Genomic DNA, 1,198 nt, shown 5'->3' with positions numbered 1-1,198 from the left:
ACTACAACGAGCTTTTAGTGTGTGTAAGGGTGGGGGTCTATTCATGTAACATGCTAAATATTACCGTGAATTATGAATTTTATTAAACAAGTGTTCAATGTTTCATCACCATCTACTTTTCATAACGAAAATTGCGGAATCAAAAGATAAACAATTCATATCCTTACCCCATACCCCCTGCTCCCTTTCTTTCTCCTCCCACCCCTCTTAACCTGTGAGAGAAACCTGGCAAAGAGTGACCGTCCCCCTACATGATAAATAGGTCTCGAGTGTACCTGTGACTACTAATTAACCTCTCTGGTACAGCCCTTCATCCCCTGGCGTCTCTCTTTCCTAATCCTGCCCCCTTATGCCCCCTGCCTCTCCTCTCCTCTCTCCCCTGCCGGGATAACGGTGTCTCCATAGACCGGCAGGATCGAGTTTCGTCCGAAGGGCCATTAAAAAGGGGGGATTATTGGGTCGTTTCACAAATATTAATAATAAAAATGGAACTAAAACACTTTATAGGATATGTGACTAATTTACTGAATTACTCACGGTCATCCAAATACGTTGTAATCACCAAAATTAGTCACCAAGCAATCTCATCCAACGCGAATCCATTTCACCAAGAATCTCCGTCGACATGACCAAACACATTAACAAATTCGTTTTATAATCACCAAACACCATAAGCGCATACAGAGTAATGCAGAAACCCTATAATCATCGGATATCGCACAGTCACCACGAAAAAAGTAGATAAAGCACAAAAACTCGATAGGCCTAAGTATGACATAACGTAGTATCGAGAGATGCCTTACTATTCGCTTCCACAATTGAATTACGTGCCCACTGTGCGTTCCCCTCCTTGTGCGATAGGCTTATGCGAGCGTCCTAAGCCAATTTACTCCTCTAACATCTAAGCTAGCCGTGCCACATCAGGCGAAACCACATACCACGACAAGCTACCCTAACACACTTCGCCATACCAGAATAGGAACACGTGAGGCGTTTCAAAACCACGATGTTTACCAAACTGCAACAACACAACGTCACGCCGCGCCACATACATACTAACTTAGAACATGTTGAGCCACGCCATCTCCAGGTTGCCGTTTGTCGAGGTAGGTGAAATTACTCCTCGAGCCTAAGGGTAATTCATTAGATGGAATGGACACACGGAATATCAGTGAGAGAGAAATACATATAAGGAATG

The sequence above is a fragment of the Penaeus monodon genome, chromosome 19 (genome assembly GCF_015228065.2).
Source record: "Penaeus monodon isolate SGIC_2016 chromosome 19, NSTDA_Pmon_1, whole genome shotgun sequence".
NCBI classification, from domain to species: Eukaryota; Metazoa; Arthropoda; class Malacostraca; order Decapoda; family Penaeidae; genus Penaeus; species Penaeus monodon.
The sequence above is the reverse complement of the archived record's forward strand: the minus strand, read 5'-3'. Positions refer to the sequence as shown.